At 42.0% G+C, this 21,406-nt stretch overlaps 1 pseudogene; it reads left to right on the top strand.

Annotated features, from left to right (window-relative positions):
• The first annotated feature begins 3,729 nt into the window (after positions 1 to 3,729).
• LOC147902884 (calcium-dependent protein kinase 34 pseudogene) lies at positions 3,730 to 5,235 on the top strand (annotated as a pseudogene).
• The last annotated feature ends 16,171 nt before the right edge of the window (positions 5,236 to 21,406 follow it).

Below are 21,406 nucleotides of genomic sequence, written 5' to 3' on the forward strand. Positions count from 1 at the left end.
ACTTGAATGGTACAAAGAACATGTGCATTTTCTTTGGGAGGAAGGACACATCTGTTGTTGGATATGCATGTTTTATCATTCACTGGAGGTGCAGTTTCATGGGTCTCTCATTTGCAACCATGTACGGCTTTGTCTACCACTGAGGCAGAGTATGTCGCATCCACTGAGGCAGAGTATGTTGCATCCACTGAGGCATGCAAGGAAGCTATATGGCTTACTCGTCTAGTGGGAGAGTTGAGCATTGTAGGAGAGGTTCCAGTTTTGCACTATGATAGTCAGAGTGCCATCCAGTTGGCACGGAATTCTGTCTTCCATGCGAAGACAAAGCATATTGATGTGAAGTATCACTTCATTAGAAAGGCGATTGCGGATAAGCGCATCCAGCTTGTCAAGGTTCACACAAATGAGAACCCTGCAGATCTTCTTACAAAGAGTCTTTCCTCAGAGCGATTTGCACATTGCAGAGTATTGATGGGTGTCGGATGACATTAGGATGCCCATCTTCTCCCTTAAAGGAGCATTGGCCTTTAAGTGGGAGAGGTGGTTGGGGTAAAGGCCAATGGCCTAGTATATACCCCTTTGTACCATACATACATAATAAGAGCTTACCTTGATCTGGGTGAGTTAGCACCCGCAATTTTCGGTGTTCTCCTTTTCTTTGTTACTCTCCGATAAGACCTCCTCTCCATCAATATCTATCATGAAGGTTTAAGGGGCAACCCCCAACTAAAATTTCTCCCCACAAAAACCACCCTCTTTACTTACGAATTGACATATGTTTTCCTAAAGTTGAACTTAGAAACCCCTCCTTTTATTGTGATCCTACTAATGTTTTTCCTGAAGATGAATGTAAAATCTAGTCCTTTTGAATGCATGTCGTACACTAATATCATTTTGTGAGCCGAGAGCCCCCAAGCCAATGCTTAATGCAAAAAACTTATAAAATTTGCCTAACTTTCAAATTTCAAGGTCTAAATCGAACAAAATAGCCAAAAAATTTGCCAAAAAATTCATGCTATTGACAAGGCCTTTAACATGCCCATCTAAGATGCTGAAGAGTACCACTCCTATGGGTGGAATATCCATAGTTTGAAATGGTCCTATCCATACATAAATGAACTTCCCATACTTTGTCTCATATATTAACACAAAATCACCCTTGACAAACTTAGAAATCCTTACATGCCAATCATGCCAAGCTTTTCTCTTTCACCCTTCTATTTTTGTGGCAAGCTATGCAAGTCCTTGATCTTTCTCTAACTTCATGAAGGACTAAGCATGCCACGTATAATCCATGGAAATCTTTTGTGCTTTAAGTGCCTGGGTTAACTCGAAAGGGCACGATGACTTCTTGCCTTAGCTGATAAGTGCTTGGTTAAGCTTGTATGGTCTTGCAAAGCCTTTTTCCACGTTTGCAACCTTACCCTATTCCTCTTTAGCTCTTTCAATACAATTCTTCCCTCATAGTGTCTCAATATCTATCTGTAATCCACTTACACAATTCATAACTCAGAGAGGAGAGAATAGAGGTTAGGCTACCTTTGATACCATGTAGGAAAGGAAAGAGCAAGGAAAAAATCAGGGGTGAATTTTAGCCATGTGGCAAATTTAAAGGCTTCTCTAAGATATAGGGCTAAGATTTTAGAGCTTTGAATTCGATATATTTGTCCACAAGCATACGTGGCCTAGTACTTAAGGCTTCAAATTCAATGATAAATTTTCCAAAACAATGGTAGTAGGGATAATTTTGTAACTCTACATGGGGAAAGATATACCCATTGACCTACACTTATGCAACTATATTCCCCCTTTTTTTTTTAATACTGGTGAGGAGAGGGTAGTCTAGGTCACAAGGACTCTCCACATAAACCTACAAATGTACATCTATGAAATTCTCATATGAATGGACCTACAAATGCACGATTTATGTACAAGTAGGCTTAGGAGAAGTAGACCATCCCTAGTATACTAACCCAACCCACACACTAACCAATGTACACTGTGAGATTGTGATACTAAATAGTGTAACAAAAACAAAGACATGTTATCACATATTAAATAGTACTTGTGAAAGAATGTTGCAAGCAATGTATAGGTTGTAAACAACATTCTTGTTGCAGTTTTTTGTGTTGTACGGTACTCGAGTTTAGGCTAAAAGCTTAACAAGCTATGCTTGTTAATCAAATCCCAACAACCATTTACGTTCTCAATGGCCTACTGCACAAGTTGATGAAATATTTAGTAATACACTTATACTAAAGACATATTTCATGTTATGTTCATCTATCAACAAAAATTTCCCAACATCTTTACTAGGTGATTCAAGATCGATGTACTATGATAAGCTTGAAATATTTCACTTTGACATGCCGATTTCACGGAACTCATAATAAGACCATATCTGCACACAATTTCAAGATTGATGCAGACTAGAGACTTATTCTTTCTACATGCAATGTTTTATTCTTAACATCAAATTGGTGAGTTGATTTTGGAGTGAGAAAGGGGGTTCGTAGGCTAAGCCTTAGGATTAGGACACCATCCCTAACTCAACCCACACATTAATCGATGTACACCTTGAGATTGTAATACCAAATACTTTAACAAATTAACTTATCACATATTGAATAGCATTTGTGAAAGAATGTTCCACGCAATGTATAGGTTGTAAACAACATTCTTGTTGCATGCAATATATACGTTGTTTGTGTTGTAGGACAACATGAAACATTTAGTAATACACTCAGACTAAAGATATAAAAATTGGTGCATAATACTCGATACTTATTCTTTGTACATGCAATGTTTAATTCTTAACATAAATTTGGTGAGTTGATTTTGGAGTAAGAAAAGGGGGTTTGCATTTAATGTTTGTATTTTGTTCGACCACCTTGCTTTTGTTTCAAATAAAGGATTTTCCAAGCATCAAAGATAGCACGCTAAACTCATGCACAGAAATGGCCATACTTTAATCGCTATGCATGAAGGTGATGTAACAGATGATGTAGAGTTATCAAATTTTAATGTGGGGATGGGAGCTCTAAGAAAGAGAATAAGCAAGAATCAACATTTGGTTCTCGAAAAATGGCTATATGGCATTGTCCATGCCACAAGAAATTGTGCAAGGGCTTCGAATCGGTCTAGCCAGTTAATGATAGCTCTTGAGGGAGAGAAGGCACGAGGGCTCTACAAGTCATAAGAGCAAGGCTTGTGTGGTTGTGTGTGGGCACTGGGGCTTAACTCCATGAGAGTGGTAAGATGAATAGACGAGCAAGGCTCTTGGGATTGAGGACCAACTTGCGTCTACCCAAGCTTGAATAAATTATAGCTATAAGCAGGCATTGTTGCATACAGAGTGCTATGGGCGGGGTGGTAAAGAGAGATCGTACGTTTGGAAATGAGGAAAACCCCTTGGGTGAGGGGTCTTTCTTGCCCAAGCTTGGGCGGCCACCTAAAATTAGCGGGTTGAACCGAATAGTCATGTGGAATCTAGTATATTATTTTTTGGGAGGGGGGTTGTGTGTAAACCTCTCTCTCTCACACACACACACACATGGAAGGGTTAAGGAATCGGCACGTGGCTTGAAAAGCGAAAAGGAGACAAGCAAGCTTGAAGAGCAAACAAAAGCCCAAATACTAAGCCGCCGCTCTTCCCTCAGTTTCTTTCATCTTCTTCATCTTCTTCACGGCGGCTGCTGCTGTCGCTCCGCTTCCATTGCTCTGATCGCCATGGCCTCCCCCCCTTCCAACAAGCGACCCAAACTCTCCGTCTCCCCTCCCCCTCCCAAGCCCCTCGGCCTCTTCTACCACCTTGGCCCCGAGCTGGGCCGTGGCCAATTCGGGATCATCCATCTCTGCACTCACAAATCCTCTCGCCTCTCCTTCGCGTGCAAATCCATCCCCAAGTCCTCCCTCACCTCTCCCCAACACTTCTCCGATGTCCTCTCCGAAATCCGCACCATGCAGCTCCTCTCCTCCCACCCCCACGTCGTCCGCCTCCACCATGCCTTCGAGGACCGCGCCTCCTTCCACCTCGTCATGGAGCTTTGCGGTGGCGGGGAGCTCTACCATCGTATCGTCAAGAAGACTCGCTACTCAGAAATGGAGGCGGCTCCTCTCATCAAGACTTTGGTGGAAACGATTGACTTCCTCCACCAAAGGGGTGTTATCCACAGGGATATCAAACCTGAGAACATACTCCTTGGGCACAACTCTGATTCTGCTGAAATTAAACTTGGGGACTTTGGATTAGCCCTACGCTTCTCGAGAGGTAAATGGATGGGCTTGACAAGGTTCTTTCTGTAATATATTCTTTTGGCAAATTTTTTGCAGATTGAGCGAAAACTCTAGCAAATCTCACGTTTTTCGTTCACGTGATGTAGGTGAGAAATTCACAGGTGTGGCTGGAACACCCTGCTACATTGCCCCGGAGATGCTCCAAGGTGAATACTCAGAGGAAATCGATATCTGGAGCGCTGGGGTGCTTCTTTACGTTCTGCTAAGTGGAGTGCACCCTTTCTGGGCGGAAGACGAACGAGGCATATTCGAAGCGATCAAGAAAGCTGAATTGCGTTTTCCCCGAGGTCAATGGCGCAAGGTTTCCCCCTCTGCGAAAGATTTGATCCGTCGGATGCTATGCTCAGACGTGAAGGCCAGGCTGACCCCTTCCCAAATTCTTGGTATGTTATATGTCTTCCTTCGTGGGGAGTATTAACCATGGCTATTCGCAATTCATAATCCAAGGGACTTTGAGTGTGAATCGTGATTGCTAATCGTTTTTGGTTTACAGATCATCCTTGGATTCGCCACCATACAGCTCGTCGCAAGAACGGGTACAAGCCGGAGCTTCAAAAGGCTACACAGGCGGAGCACCACGGACACGGTGCGATTGCCTCATCAGGTGAAAGGGCCTGCACAAAAGAACCTCAATCACAGGTGCCGTTGCGGTTTGCTGCTAGAGTGAATGCTGCTGATTGCGCTCGGCTCCAAATTAATGCTTGCCCGGGCGTTTCTGCTCAGGGTGTCACTTCTCAAGCTCTGAAGGGAAACGATGCCGTGCCTGCAATTTGTTTCGATTGCTTAGACAATACAGGCTTAACGCCCAACAATGCACACAAATTTGCAGCACACACATCGAGATTTGTTGGTGAAGAATTTGGGTGGACGGAGCCGCTGCAACAGAAAGGTGGCGGGATCTCTTCCTTCTCCGTAGCTCCATCTGTTGCAGTCTTTTGAAGCGACTGTAGAAAGCAGCAGCTTCAAGCATTCTTTATAGATATCCAAATTCTTCGTGGGATCTCTTCCTTCGTCCTGTAGCAGTCTTTGGAAGGGACAAGCATCCCTTTTCGACGTCCAAATACGTCGTGGTTGACAAACATGTTCAAAAAAAGAGCTTTCATGCCCTTACACATAAGCTTCAACGTATACAAACCTTTGATTTTGTAACTAGTGTGCATTGGGTTACAAACTTTTCAAATGACAAATGGTTCACTTTTTTCTTAGTTAGTAGCGGGACAAATTGAGTTGTCCATGCATGTTATGGGGTCTCAAAGGAGTTCTTTAAATGGTTGCCTAGCAAAGCTAAAAGCTTACCTTCCTTCTAGAGATGAGGGGTCATGTAATTTCGTAGAATCTCAAGTAAATCCAGAATGATTCCTTAGGGGACTTTGGTGGACATTTTGGTATCTTACATTTTGGTCAAAATTCAATGGAAAAATATTATGCATCATTCACATCTATTTCCCATGGTGCACCGTCATTTCTATGATATGATTCTTGCTTCAATCTTTGTGCTAGTAGGAGAGGATCAAATTATGATGGTACTACTCATCCATGATTCTTAATTCTAAGAATACAACTATTTTGGGTAGTTTTCTGTCTAGCCTCCTGGCATAATCGTATTTCTCCCTTAACTGACTCATCTGGAGTGATGGAGGTGGTGGATAGAAGATTTCTATAATGAGCATGAAGTATTTGGAGGTCATCTTCAGTGCTACAACCAAAGTGCCATCTTTTTCTTGAGAAGAAACGTTTCTTCATTGGCTCTCTTCCTTCTTATTAACTTGAAGTTGTCTTTTGTTGGTGTGACATATCTTCTCTTGAATTCTTGATTCCCTCTTTGGTTTCAATAGTTGCTCTACATCATCATTAGTACCGTCTTTCCATCTGTTCAAGATGCTTGATTGATACTTGATTGAGTTTTGATTACCATCCATCCTTTGTGCTTTTAACTTGGCCATGTATTTTCTTTCGTCCTTAAGAACCCTTTGAGTGTTTTCTACATTTATTTCCCAAGCTTTTGAGATAAGTTGTGCTCCAAAAAACTACTCATCTAGATATTAGATATCTAAGCTTGAACACTCTTAAGATTAAAAAGAACGAGGTATACCTTAAACCAAGAGGTGGATCTCCTCTCACAACAAAAATCATAGGTAAGTAGAATTGGTTTGTGAATAGATAAATAAAGAGAGGAGAATTTCTGACCTATGAGTCTACTTGTTGTTTAATTAGGTCATAAGGAGTGTATATCCTGTCAAGTCTAGATTCCCTTCTATTATCCAATACTTGATTGTTGCACCAATGAATTCCCCTGTAGGGGAGGAGTCTACAAGGTGTAGACTACCTTTTAGTTAGTTCTAGGCATGCATTTCTCACCCCCTGATAACTGATCCCTTCCCTAACCATTTGTCCTATGTTCTCAACCATATTGAAATCCCCTAGTACCATATGATTTTCGCCCTACTGCAAGTGACTCCCAAGTAATAACTCTTGGTTGTGACCTAATGGGGGCATAAATAGAAATTACAGTAAAGCTAATACTATTAATTTCACATTGGAGTGATAGCCAAATGTTACAAGAGTTAAGAAGAATGTTTATGACACCTTGTTTGTAAAAAAGAAAGTATTCCTATAGCTACACCTCCTCTTCCAACTTGAGGACTTGTATATAACCAACTTCTTCTCCTATCTATCTAATTGGGTCTAGACTTTTGGAGTAGATCTAGTAACTTTAACTTCTTGTAGAGCTAGAAATCTGGGAGAAAGAGTATTTACTCTCGACGAATAGGCAAGTTCATCACCTCTCCAAGGATCAATAAAACTTCTAACATTTAAATTCATAAATGAAATGGCTTTACTTAACATTCTTCTTTATGATCGTTTTTAGCCCTAGAATTAGGACTATTAACTTGAGGGACTACTCCCTTATTTTGAAACTACCTTCTTTTATTCTAGACAGTAGCAAAGTATTTGCCTTGTAGGGAAAAGTCTTTTTCTCCAATATTTAGAGCAAGAATGTCTTCTTCAGTTCCTCTTGTAAGAGTTCTATGTCCATGTCATCCTCTCTTTTAACATCATCTTCAAATTCTTTTAACGATCCTCTTTCAGGACCATATCCTCTGGACATCATGTTCTCATTTTCTTTTATCCACTCTTTAGTCTCTTTATCTACCAGCACATCAAAAGCATTTTTAAATACAAAAGATATATCTTTATCCTTACCTTTGTTCAGTAGTAGCATGAGGAGTGTGAGTTTGAGAGTTTGTCTTCCTAGGAGAGCTAGGAGGAAAAGAGGCCTGTTGAGTTTCTTTAGGGACCCATTTCTCTGTAGGAGGGGTGGGAAGGGGTAGCTATAGACTTTGTATTGGACCTCTTCAGAAGACAATTCTTGACACTATGGCTTTGCATTCCACACAAGAAGTGGGAAGGTTTTTGTACACAAGCTCTTGTTTCTTGAATATAAATCCATTCCTATTCACTATAACTAGGGTGTTTGGTAGGTCTTCAACCATAATTGGACCTACAAAGTCTATACCCCACTTTTCAAAGGGTTGGTCCATGAGAACTCTAGTTAAAGGCATATAATCATGGATGTGAGATATGGAGACTCATTGGTAAGGATCACAGTGCTTGATGAATTCGGCTACATCCGCAAAGAGCGTTGGGCCCCATAACCCAGCTTGCAACACCTTATGGGTCATAAGCTCTCTTGCAAAGTGACCGACTACAATACCTGAATGAGCTTCATCCAGAACCTCCACTAATTCATCTTCTCAAATGCAACAGCACCACATAATTCCATCTTTCCCCATTCGGTAAAGTTGTCTAGCTATTAATTGATATGGGGCTGCATCTTTGATCAATTTCCTGCTGGCCCTATCTTTGTTGAGTGCCTTGTTGTCCTGAGGGAATTCAAAGAAAGGTCCAATCTCCTATGCCCATTCTGAAACTAGAGCTAATAGGGCATCTAGAAGGTCATCTTCCACTCCTATTGCTACTTCTCCATTGGGAATTCAAGACATATTATCAGCCATGAAATGTGCACATCCCTTTCTAACAACCACTATGAAATCAAATCACTACTACACACGCATCCTATTGCGACGTTTACGTACCGACGATTAGCATCCGCTTAGTGTTAATCGTCAGTATAAAAATCGGGTGTCGTAAATCGTCGCTATATAGCGACTTTTGCTAAACGTCGCTATATAGCGACGTTAGTAAAAGTCGCTATATAGCGACACTGAGACAATATATTATAGCGACGTTTTACAGAGAGGTTTTTTTTTTTTTTTAGGCCTTAAAAATTATTTTTTTCCAATGACAAAATTTTTTAAATTTTCATACATGTTTGAGCTCATAGAGAATTAAAAAATGAGAGCATGTACATCAAGCCTTTGAAGCTCATATATTCATGTCCAAGTTTGAGATGAGAAAAATCAAATAAGAGCATTTACATCAACTGTTTCATCTTGAGCCAAGTCTAAGGCGCCAAGCAAGTCTATCTCCAACTCTATACCGAGTTGATCTCCTATATCATCATCGTACTCTAGTATCGTACGTTCACCTAAAAGTATTTGATCATCTTCTTCAATTAAGCTTAAGTGTGGTGATTGATCTTGATGATTGTTGTCTTCCTCGTCAATATCGTGATCTCCATCCTCCTCCCGTGCGATGTCATTATGCGCATCTTCCTCTTGCCTCATATGGTGATCTACATCTTCTTCGCTAGATTCATCAATTGGATCCGGCATTGGTAGTGGCATCTCCATATCCACATCTCGATCTTCAAAAATCTGCTTACTTCGTGGTGCAACTTGGATCACGTACCACCATCTTGGATCAGAACGATCCGGATGAAAAACCACCTATATTGAAGATGAAAAATCACGTGCCAAATGTCATCAATTATATATATATCAATGGACTTAAAAAACGAAAGCTTCGACTAATTAAATCATTAGTATGCACCTGCTCACAGTGCTCGGGAAGAACAAAAGTATTACTTTCATCGGTCCAATGTTTGGTGGAGTCTATTGCAAAGAGACCGTTACTATCTTTTCTCACTGTCGCATGGGGACCGTTGTAAGTAGTTCTAAACCATTTTACATCAAGAATGAAAATAGTAAATCGTCTGAAATCAATTTCATAGATGTCGCATATGGTTCCACAATAATCCAACTGTGAGGAGAGAAGATTGGTATCCGAAGCACTTGCTTGGCTATCTTGTGTGAAGTTAGCCATGACTCCACAATCATACGTGACTCTCTTTGAATCGATGCGTTCCACGCGAAAATGTCGTCCATATGACCATAATGCACTGTACTTTTTGTACTGTAAAAGAGCATCATTAAAACAATGAAGATGCACCTATTTTATAGCATATATTGCCACAAATAATTACTTAATTACGTCAAGAGATAAGAAACTTACATGCACCATACATCCAGATGATAACTCCCACTCGCGCTCGTTTATTGTCTCTCCATCACGTTCGGCTTTACGTATAGCTAGTTGTAGCCAATCAAGTGACATGCGAGTAGGGAGAAGAGCCAGATCTCGTGGATATGGTTGTGATCGCCTATACATTACTCTGAATCTCGTCCTTGCATTTATTCTTTCTGCTTTGGCCACTTCATATCTCTCAATCCACTTCTGCATCTCAGGGCTATTGAGGATACAAAACTTATTGAATTTCTCCATTTGCTCTTTGCTCATCTTTCTTTCAATCCCTTTTCCTTGGGGGACCTCGCTAATGATGCGATCATCATCCTTGTTGTGCCAAGCTTGCGGCATATCAGGATCCGTGGATGCAAGAAACTCTGTGATATATACTAATGACTCTTGCACAAGCCATCCCTCTGCCATGCTTGCTTCTGGTCTTGCTCTTTGTCTTACAAACCCCTTTAAAGTTTTCATAAACCGCTCGAGAAAAAACATCCATCGATTATGAACGGTACCTGCTATAGCCACCTCATCAACTATGTGCACAAGCAAGTGGACTTGAGTTGTCATAATGCTTGAGGGAAAGTGCTTCTCAAGCAAGCATACGGCTTCGATGGATTCCACCCTAGCCTTCTCGATGCTCGATATAGAGATCTCGTTTTGAGATATCCACCTATTTCACATGTCCATGCATATGTAAGATATTTGAGATATCCACCTATTTCACATGTCCATGAAGAAAATACATAATGCGAATTGATAGTAAGCATACCTCACAATACCACAGATCTTGAATATAGCATTTCTAACATCTTCTTGTAAGCACCCTTTTATTGTAATTGGAAGAATCTATCAAAGCAACAATGAAATCATGTCAACAATATAACATAATAATAATTACGCTAATGCATCACTATTATCGGTACACTAATTCTACTTAGAATACCTGTAAGACCTTGTGCCAATCATGGGACTTGAGGCCACTAAGCTTATTGTCCTTTGAAAATGCTCCTTTCAAGCAACGCATGTACCCTGTCGGTGTTTGAAAAGAGGCAATGTCTGCCTTGATCGCTGCCTCCTCCCTCGTAGAGAGGATCCACATTGCTTTCGGGAGGACAACTTTTCCTGAAGCATGCACTTGGGGCCACAAACGAGACATCCTATTCATAGCACGCAAGTCTTCTCGCACTCCTCTCGAGTCCTTGGAACCAACCAAGTGTGCCCAAATGGTAGCCCCCACATTCTTAAAGATATGCATGGGATCCAAGAGATGATTGATTTATAACTGACCCCAATAAGGAAGCTCGTGAAAGATCGATAGCCTCTTCATACCAGGAGGAGGTTCCTCTCCATTCTCCCTCCAAGCTTGAATCCAATCACTTGCTTTCAAATATGATGGTGGTGGATCAAGCTGACCTCCACGTGCGAGATGGTCGAGCGGAAGGTATCGAGCATGACCTTCATAAACATTTTTCCTCATATGTTTGGAGTAGCGTGCAAGCGATTTTAGAGCGGGTCCACAAACAGGACAAGCATGGTACCCACTTGTAACAAGTCCTGCACGCGTGCATGTTAGTACAAGACATGCATGCAAAAGAGAGTAAAAAAAGCATAATCCCTCATTGTACATGTAAAGACATAACCACGTACCTGCGCACTCTCCATATCCTGGGTAGTCATGCATGGTCCACATCAAGATACCCCTGACCAAAATATCATTGGTATGCTTAGGAGCTCTGGAAATATCAAAGACCTGCACTCCTCTCCATAATATCTGTAACTCCTCTATCAAAGGTGCCATGTACACGTCCATGTTTTTTGCCTTGTACTTTCTTGGCACAAGTAGTGCAAGCATGAGGTGTCCCTTTTTTATTGTTAGCCATGGTGGGATATTGTAATTCACCACGACTATGGGCCATGTCGACCAAGATGTCGAGCGTAACCCGAAAGGATTCACGCCGTCCATGGCTAGCCCAAGATGTAAGTTGCGTGGCTCTCTCGCAAAGTCCAGCCACTGATTATCTATGTGCTTCCAAGCTGCACAATCTACGGGAATCCTCAATGTGTGATCAGTGGACCGATGAGATGCATGCCATGTCATCAACTCCGCTATGGATTTGCATCGAAACATGTATTGTATTCTTGCAATGATGGGAAAGTGTCTTAAGACATTTACCGGTATCCTCTCACCCTGCAAGTCATCTCTATATCGTTGTTCCCCACACTTTGGACAACTAGCCAAATCTCCATGCTCACGACGAAAGAGAATACAATCATTACGGCAAGCATGGATGGTATCATAATCCATACCCACCATTGTTAGCATCTTTTTCGCTTCATCTCTTGATGCAGGCATGGTATTTGGTGCAGGCAACATCTTTTGGAGCAACCTATGACAAAGACACTATCCAAATGATGATTCTCAAAACAAACAATATCCAAATAATGAGTCAAGTTAATGCAAGGGCTAACCTCATTAAGGCCGAGACACTTGTATCCGACCACCCATACTGTACTTGTAGATTCAAGATTGAGAGACAAGCACATAGTTTAGACATCCTAGCACCCTCGTACAATTGTGTTGATTGTAACTCTCGCATTTTCACCTCAGACTCTGACATCACGTGTACATGGGATGTAGTGCCCCTAAAAATGGAATCATGTTTTAACTTCTTTTTTTATTCCTTCTCTTTCCTCTTATTTTCTCCCTTTTTATATTTTATCTTATATCTTTTTTTTTTCTAAATTGTAAGAGAAGGGGGAAAAATAAAAGAAAACTAAGAGGGAGCTAAGGAGAGGGGACTAAGGAGAGGGGGGGTTCAATAATGGTGTGATGGCAATTGGCAGCTACAAGATGCGATACACAGGACAGAGGTGGTCGTGGCAAACTTGCAGAGCCGACAGGGGAGATAGAGGCAGCTACAACCCTCGTGGCAACATCAACACGTGGCGACCCGCGGGACTTCAAGGAGAGGCAGACTGGCCAGTCGCGGTCTGCAGCATGTCTCGCGGTGCCGTGCATAGCACTACGTAGAGCCAAGAGGTGTGCAAAGACGGTGCGATGGGGAGGAGAAATTAATAGCAGGGGGGACAGGTCTAGGGCTATTTGTTGCGCTGCTATGGGCGGCTGCCGCCAAAAGCCAATCTTAATTAAGCCTTAACTAAAGTCCAGGAAGGTCCGCGACTTATAGGCTTTAGAAAACAAGCCCTATGTGGGCGTTTGGTGGCGATGGCTCCTTTAATGGAAGGGGGCAAGACAACGTGCTCGAGGAACTCACATACCGTGCATTGTGCAACATACAGCAGAAGAGAAACAATATTGTAGCATTTAACGAGGAAAATGGAAGGACGGATCCCCTGGTTCTGCTCTTCATGGTCACGTTGATGTCGACCCATGCAACAACTTCCACATGGTGGTTCATACAGGTAGAGGATCACTGCTCTGATACCACTTGTCACAAACTGGTAGGAGGATGCACATGTGTGGAAGAATGATGCATAAATTGAGAAGCATGGCCTCCAAATGGAGTGGAAGGAGTGCCCACGTGAGTTGCTATGACCCACTACTAGAATGCTCCTGCAATCCACATACCACATATGAATGCATAATGCCTCATGCACACACTTGATGCATACCAGAGGTCACAACCTCTCATGCCTCTTAGGATCCATCCCTTGGGCATACCCCATTATTCTACCCTTAGCCTATGACACTTTATGCCTACCATTTATTAATGCATATCCATGCATTCCTACCCATTCCTATCCTAGGACCTACATGTGTGAGTGCACCATTTATTCCATATCAATCAACATATCCAATACATTATCCATATGGCATTTAGCCATTTAAACCTACCTAGCCTACCTTCTAATTATTACATTTGATCATGCTAGCCTAATACATTCTAGACTACAAAATCGTGTCATGACAAACTTAAAAACTCAATTGCCCCTTTCCCCTTATAGTGGGACCAAACCAATGGGCAACTTAAGTCCTAAGGGTATTTTGCCCCCTCTTTGGACCTAACCCCCAATTCACCCCCAAGGCATTCATCCCTAGCGGGAAGTCTAACACACTCACATCCCGAGGCCCTGCCCCTTAGGCCTCTAGGGTCCTGCCCACATTTAAGTGCAAAACTCACACCCTCGTGACATACCCCTCTCTTTTGAAACATGGTAGGTAACCTTGATTGCATCTGGATGCTACAAGGATATGCAGTACTTGAAACACATGTGCATATACCATCATGTAAGTATGTATTATCATTTGAGACAACATATATAATTGTTCAGAACCTAGGATAGCAATCCATGTAAATTGCAAAAGCCATCTCATATTGATTAGTACACTGATCATAGAAGTCCCAAGGCAGATATATTATCAGCAAGCAGTACCTTAGGTGAACATACAATGTCACCAAGTGACCTATAGATATATGAGCTTGTCTGTAACAAAGAGACAGAGGTACTACCCCTCTCTTGAGCATTAGGCAATGCTCCAGACCTACACTTTGCATGTAATGAAGAATAATTTCTGAATTTTGCCAAGTAGCGGCAGGAAACTCTACCTCTAATCTTCCTTTCCTATGTGCCAAAACCTGCTTTGGAACTAGGATCTCATCCAGCTCCTCAACCTGTGGTTGCATCTCATCAGGCATATCCTCTATCACATCACCCTTGAAAGGCTTAAAGAGACTCCCATGAAAAGCACTATGAATCCTCCAGTGATCTGATAGCTTCAACCTATAAGCTACATCACTTAACTTCTCTAAAACTTGAAAAGGCCCGTAAGATCTCATGCTGAGCTTGGGAAATAACCGGTCTTTGCTCTTTAGCCTTGCCTTTTCAAAGTGCAAAAGAACTCAATCACCCTCATTAAAGATCAATTCACGACGGTGATGATCAACTGCCTTCTTTTGCTTTGCTTGAGTCTTCTGGAGAGCATGTCTCACCTTCTTATATGCCACATCCATGCCTTCAACATATACTTTTCAGCCTCGAAAATCTTATCCTAAGTATGCAAGATAGGCATAACTTTCCTGCTCCCTTCCACTATTTCAAAAGGAGCTTTCCTAGTGGAAGTATGCACAGTAAGCAAATTCCACCAAGGGCAAATACTGCTCCCATTGTGTCTTATGTTCAGACACATGACATTTCAGCAAATCAAGAGCAGTGGAATTTTCTCTTCGAACTGCCCATTTGATTGAGAATGAAAAGAAGATGAAAATCTCAATGCAGTGTCCATATTCCCAATGAGCCCTCTCCAAAAGAGACTCGTCATGTGCGGATCTCGGTCACTCATGATAGACTGAGGCATCCCATGATATTTGAAAATGTTCTGCATGAACCACCTCGCCTTGTAATCCACTGTAATGTTCATCCTTACTGGAATGAAGTGTGCCTGCTTGTTGAACGGAGTCCAAAGACCATCCTTCCCATAGGTGTCCTAGGAAGATCAAATATGAAATCCATGGCGATGCTCTCCCACGGTGTATCTGGGACTGGCAAGGGCTGCAACAATCTAGGTGTCTTTTGCTTGTCAAACTTGACGTTCTGACAAAGGCATCCACATCCCGTCTCAAAGATGGTCAATAGAAAAAGTGCTCCACTGATTTCACCGTGGCATCAATGCCTCTATGTCTTGCATACGATGGAGCATGAGTTTCTATCATAACCTTTGACTTAACTGCTTTGTGACACAAAGGCGTCCATGCATCATAATAAAGCCATCTCTAAGAGTATAAGGTCATTCTGCTTATTATTAGATAGCTGGTCACAAATACTGTGGAAACCTGAGGCTTCCTTGACAATGCATCGGACACTACATTCTTTTTACCTTCCACATGTACTATCTGGAAGTGAAATATAGATAAGAAATTGGCCCAACGCATGTATGCTTCTCAGATAATTTCGGAAGAGTGAGGAAATATCTCAGAGACTAATGATTTTTCTGCATTGTGAAATCAGCCCCATGTAAATAATGCTTCCATGTAGCAAGCCCATGAATTACAGCCAGTAATTCCTTTTCATAAATGCCCAGATGTCTCTCATCGGCTTGCAAAATTCTACTCTCATAGGCCACTACCCATCCTTCTTACATAATGACCGCTCCAAGGCCATTCTTTCTACATGCATCAGCTTGGACATGAAAAGCTTTCCGAAGATCTAGTAGGATCAACACTGGGTCTGTGGTAAGTTTTTCTTTTAGCATCTCAAATGCTGCAATCTGATTCTCAGTCCATACGAAGGATGCCCCCTTCTTCTACATAGCATAGAGAGGTGAAGCAATCTCAGCAAAATGGCAGATGAATCGTCTGTAGTATGAGCATAAGCCCAAAAAGCTTTTTACTTCATGCACATTCTTCATCTGTGGCCAGTTGCAAATTGCTTCAATCTTAGTGGGATCCATGCACACTCCATCCTTAGAGACAATGTGTCTCAGACAATGAATCTCAGGCATAAAGAATTCGCTCATCTTTGCATTTACAATTTGTTGAGTTTTGTGAATACTATTGCCAGATGCTTTTGTTGTTATGCCTCATCTTTTGAGTACACAATCATATCATCGAAGAAAGTGCCCACAAAAGATCTATGATCATGGAAGATTCTATCCATCATTCGATTAAAAGTGGCAGGAGCATTCATAAGCCCAAATGGCATAACCAAGAACTCATACAACCCAAAGCTGATCCTGAAGGTTGTCTCGGACATATCCTCTAGACGAATCCAATATATCATCTATTCTTGGAATAGGAAATCTGTTTTTTATGGTTATCTTGTTCAATGTACGATAGTCAATGCACATTCTCCAAGAACAATCACTCTTTTGCACTAACAGAACCGGTGAACAATAAGGAGAAGAATTGGGCTGAATCAGCCCCTTCTCTAAAAGATCCTTCACTTGGCTCATGATTTCTTCTTGCTAAGTTGCAGTCACCCTAGAATACTGCTTGGCACTATATCAATTGTATGATCCTCAAGCCTCTTAGGTGGAAGTTCACCTGGCAATGAGTCCGAAAAACACTCTCCAAACTGATTAAGAAAATCTGTCAGCTCTTTATCTAGCTTTAGAGATTACAAAATGCGGATCGTGAGACTTAGTATCCTCTCATATATTAGGGATACTGTTTGGTTATCCACATACTCGAAGCATAGCTTATGAGACATTCCAAAGCTTAAAACTCATAAATATTCTATGGATCTTTGTCTTATGAAAGGTAGGGAGCTGAAGAGCTAGAATGAGAAGATGGATAATATGGACTTGTTTGATCTTGGAGAAGTTGGTGAATTTACTTGGTTGAAAACAAGACAGGAGGGGAAGATGATTCAAGCTTACCTAGATATAACTCATTCAACTAATCAATTAAGGGTGGACAAGGAGTGTCAAGTGAGGATCATAAGGTCTTGCACAATATCTAACTATTTTTCAATTTTCCTATCCATTTTTCCCTTTGGAGCTTCAACTCATTTCCCCTCATGCTTACATACTGCTAGGTCAAGAGTAGACTGCCTTCTATGGATTCTAGTATAGTTTTATGCCATATGATGATGTGTCATACAAAAGTATCGTTCCCGTTCACGTGTTCCCCCTTCTTGAAACGTTCTCGTTCCGGCATCTGGCATTCCCGGAACGTTTCCGTTCCCTGGTAACTATGGGACTCCGTGGTGTACTCAGTGTCAATGAGACATTGAATACTTGGTATTTTGATAGTGGTGCTTCTAAGGACATCACTTCTAAGAAGAGCCTTTTTGCATCTCTGCATGCACCACCCGCTAAAAAGAAGGTGAGTTGTGCTAACAATTCTTCTTATTCAGTGTGTGGAGTGGGTGACATCATACTCACCTCCACGGATGGCACATATTTCAGAATTACAGATGTTCTTCATGTGCCAGGTATAAAGAAGAATTTGCTTTTAGTGTCCTCTCTCTATCAAGGAGGATTTCAAGTCATATTTGATGATGCTACTAAGTGTGCACTCCGAGACAAAGAGAATGACTATGCTTTGATGTTGTTTGGCACTTTGTATCGGGGTCTTTTTCAGCTTGACATTTATGAGAAAAGATCCGATCTTGCACTTTCAGTGAGCACTCCCACTTCTGCGATGCAGAATGCGGAGTTATGGCATGCCAAATATGGATACATGAGCTATGGTAGCTAAATGACACTTCCAGAAGCATAATATGGTTGATGTATTGCCTCCTTTGGAGTCACCTCCTCCTCATGCATGTGAGGGATGCATCCTTGGCAAGATGCATAGACTTCCTTTTAAAGAGGATGGTGCAGTAAGAGCTACTCGCAAATTAGAGCTCATACACAATGAAGTTTGCAGTCCCATGAGGACACCTGCTTTTGGTGGTTATCTCTATTATGTTACATTCATAGATGACTATACCAATTACATGTGTGCCAATTATGTTTTGAATCAAGCTCCCATAAAGGCTTTGAAGACAATCACTCCATATAAGGCTTGGCATGGGAGAAAGCCTTTAGTGGATCACTTTAGAGTTTTTGGTTGTGTTGCATATGCCCATGTTTTTGTGGAGTTTCGACATAAGTTGTCAGATAAGGCACTTAAGTGTATCTTTGTTGGGTATAGTGCACAAAGCAAGGCTATTGTCTCTACAATCCTTCCTCTCGCAAGATTTTGTGAGTAGAGATGTTATCTTTTTAGAGAATTCAGCACATACACATGGTGAATTTACTATTCCTATAGCTTTTGGTTCCCCAGCTGAGGCTCATGCTAAAAATCAGAATTTACTGCAACCTCCTCTTGGTCCACATGCCTCGATTTAGCCACATGCTGATTTTGTTCTTCCACAGGGTGGATGATGTTGTCAAGCAAGAGATTCAAGAGATACATGCAACCAAAACAATTCCGAATTGGTTGCTACAGACTCTCAGAGAGAGTAGACTTCAGGCACCTTTGCCTGGCAGGACTCGTAGTGTAGTAAGGCATGCAGGGGGGCTCTTTCTCTTGAGACAGCTTATGCAAGTACTCTTCTTGATGAAGAAGAACCTGACTCTTTTGAAGAACGAAAATATTTTTTAATCAATTTATTCACTTTAAAATTAATACAAGTTTGAAGCTGAAAGTTTTGTAGCTGTCTATCAATTAAATGTGTACAATGTATATTTTTCTTTTTTTTGGGGCAAAATTAGGATCACGTATGATTCAGTCCCAGGGGCCAATCGATACTCCAATCATACTTCCATACCCATATGCCGTATGAGTATGGTAACGTATGGAAAAAAGTATGATACTAGGCAGTCCACTAGTGGTAATTGCTTTCTTTTTGGGCAAAGCTTGCATTTCTTGGCTGAGCAAGAAACAATCTACTATGGCTACTTCCTTGTGTGAAGCTGAGTACAAGGCAGCTTTCACAGTGACAGTTGAATGTGTTTGGTTGCGTCGTTTGTTTGATGATCTTCATCTCTTATTGGAGGGTCCTTCTCCAATTCTCACTGATAGTCAGAGTGCTATAGCAGTGGCAAAGAATCTTGTGTTTTATACTCGCACGAAGCACATCGAGGTCCATTATCATTATGTTAGAGAGAAGTTGCATGCAGGGTAGATCAATATGATCTATGTGTCGACACATGACAATGTTGCAGACATCTTCACCAAAGCTCTTCCACGTGAGAAGTTTGAGGCATTTCGCAGTGCCCTGAACTTATCTCTTTTTGGTGATTGATCACTTCCTTGTACATCACATTGGCACTGCAGGGGGTTGTTAGAATTATTGGCATATTCTAGGCAGTGGCCAATGTAATCCATAAGTGAGTTAGGGACACTTTTCCCTCACTAGAAGGTTTTTTCCCCTAACCATAGTTAGTGGGTTACTATGGTTTTGTCACTTGGACAAAACCATCTCTCACTTGTACTCACCTTATCTTTTCTATTGCACACTCAACGTTCTGCTCTGGCTCACTCTTGCTTCCTGCTCCCTCTCATTCTTTTTTTTTTTTCAAGAAAAAGACTTCTATTAAGTAAGAGAAAAAACCCGTGAGAGCAAGCTCAGAGCGGAATACATCATGAAACCATGAGGATAAATAAACCCCCTCAAAATGAGGTGGAAAACAACCAAGGCTGAGGCTGAAAGTGCCACCTCAACCCTATAAGAGTCTCAGAGAAAAAGGAGAATCCTTCCATTCCCTGAAGAAAGAAGCTCTCCTAGCTGAGGCTACACGGGAGTCTCCCTGCATGCTCGTCCATATGGCCATCAAAGTATATATGGTGTTTGTCCAAATACTAGCTAATGTGTGCAAGGGATGGAACCTAAGTTCCCTCCAATGCCTCTGTGCATCTGGCTCTCCAGATATGCCAGGCTGCTATGCTCGCCAGTATCTTCCAAGAGGTATCCACAGAGGCATGTATAGCTGCAAAAGGAAGGTGTGGTACCACATCCAAAGAACAGGACTCAACGTGATGACGTCAAATCGAAATGGCCCGAGAAGAGTCATGTCTCTCATAAAATACCTGAGGCCCAGTAAGAGAAAGCCAAGCCATTGAGCCCCATGTCATAAAGAATGGGGAGTGCACAAAGTGATTGGCTACCCCCATCTAAATCATCCTCGCCTGTCTACAATCCCATAAGCAATACTGAATCATCTCCAAAGCAAAGAGGCAACGAGGGCAAGTAGAGTCGGCTTTGAATCTGGATCTCCAAAGGTTCACTGTAATCCCACCATGGATAGAAAGCCAAAAGAAAAGAGTGATCTTTCTATTCCCGTGGGATTTTCAGAGTCTCCTATAGAAGCACCTCTGCAAATCCGCAGTGAAATCAAATGCCTCCCAAGAGGAACTCTGGAAGGTCTCCAACCTCTACTATTGAGCTGGAATCTCCTGGCATTATTGATCGTGTAGCGAAAGAAGGGGATGCTCTTCTCTCGATGCCCTGTGTCAATCCACTCCCACTCTCCAGGGTTCCATTGCAAATACCTAATGGGAACTCCCCCGTAGAGCCAAAGTTTCCAAGATAAAAGACCGACAACTCTGATAGGCTGAAAGGCAGACTCAAGCAAGATGTCCTCTGTGGACTTGAACAATTTGCCACCATCATGCACATCAAAAACCAAGGCATCCCCATATGCATCTCAAAAGGCCAAAACCTGAAGAGGAACACCCCCTCTCGTAAAAGCACCTGCCCAAGTGGAGCAAGTGAGAGGCATATTATCTGTGTCTACCCAATCCACTGGAAGGGCTACTTCAATCTGCAAGATCCTCCCTGCACTCCCTCTGAGATAGCCTGTCAACTGAGATTTAGTCTCCTCTGGAAGCCTCTGGAAAGCTTTCCATGACCCTAGAGATAAGGCAGGTCCCCTCTCCCATCTAGACTACTGCATGTAGAGTGAAGCACCAAGTGGTCTGCTAAGATCATACAATATACTATCATTCCACATGACTGTTCGCCTATCAATCTCTTCACGAGAGGAAGTGGGAATCCTTCGAAGAGTGCTCCTGAAGCTGGCCCATGCTTTCAGGATAGCAACCATGAGAGGGGACGAAGGAGACCTGAGGTGTGATGCGGTGAAGATCCATCTAACATTGCCCATCTAGTCTCCTCCTAAAGAAGGTGTGCACGTCTGTATGCTGCTAATAAAAAAAGCCTTCCACGGCTCCTGCCCTGGCATAAGTCCTCGCACCACCATCTTGCAGAGTAAAGCTCTGCACTGTAAATC

This window comes from Dipteris shenzhenensis, chromosome 4, assembly GCF_047967505.1.
Source record: "Dipteris shenzhenensis isolate YYH24624 ecotype China chromosome 4, Dip_SZ_1.0, whole genome shotgun sequence".
Lineage (NCBI taxonomy): Eukaryota > Viridiplantae > Streptophyta > Polypodiopsida > Gleicheniales > Dipteridaceae > Dipteris > Dipteris shenzhenensis.